Below are 309 nucleotides of genomic sequence, written 5' to 3'. Positions count from 1 at the left end.
AGCCAGTGGCACAGGGAACATTTCGAGAGTAGAAGGAAAAATGGATTCAATAAAATTTCATCAAATTTTGGAATGCAAACTTGATGCCATCTGTGAAAAAGCTGAAGTTAAAGAGAGGAAGGCTTCTACAAAAGGATAATGATCTTAAACATACCTCAAAATTCACAGTAGATTACATCAAGAGGCGTAAACTGAAGGTGTTTGCCATGGCCTTCACAATCTCCTGACCGCAACATAATTCACAGAAATCACAAAGAACTGGAAGACTTTTGTAAGGACAAATGGGCGAAGATACCTCAAACAAGAATT

This window comes from Etheostoma spectabile, unplaced genomic scaffold (assembly GCF_008692095.1).
Source record: "Etheostoma spectabile isolate EspeVRDwgs_2016 unplaced genomic scaffold, UIUC_Espe_1.0 scaffold512, whole genome shotgun sequence".
Taxonomy (NCBI): Eukaryota; Metazoa; Chordata; class Actinopteri; order Perciformes; family Percidae; genus Etheostoma; species Etheostoma spectabile.
Note: the sequence above shows the minus strand (reverse complement) of the source record.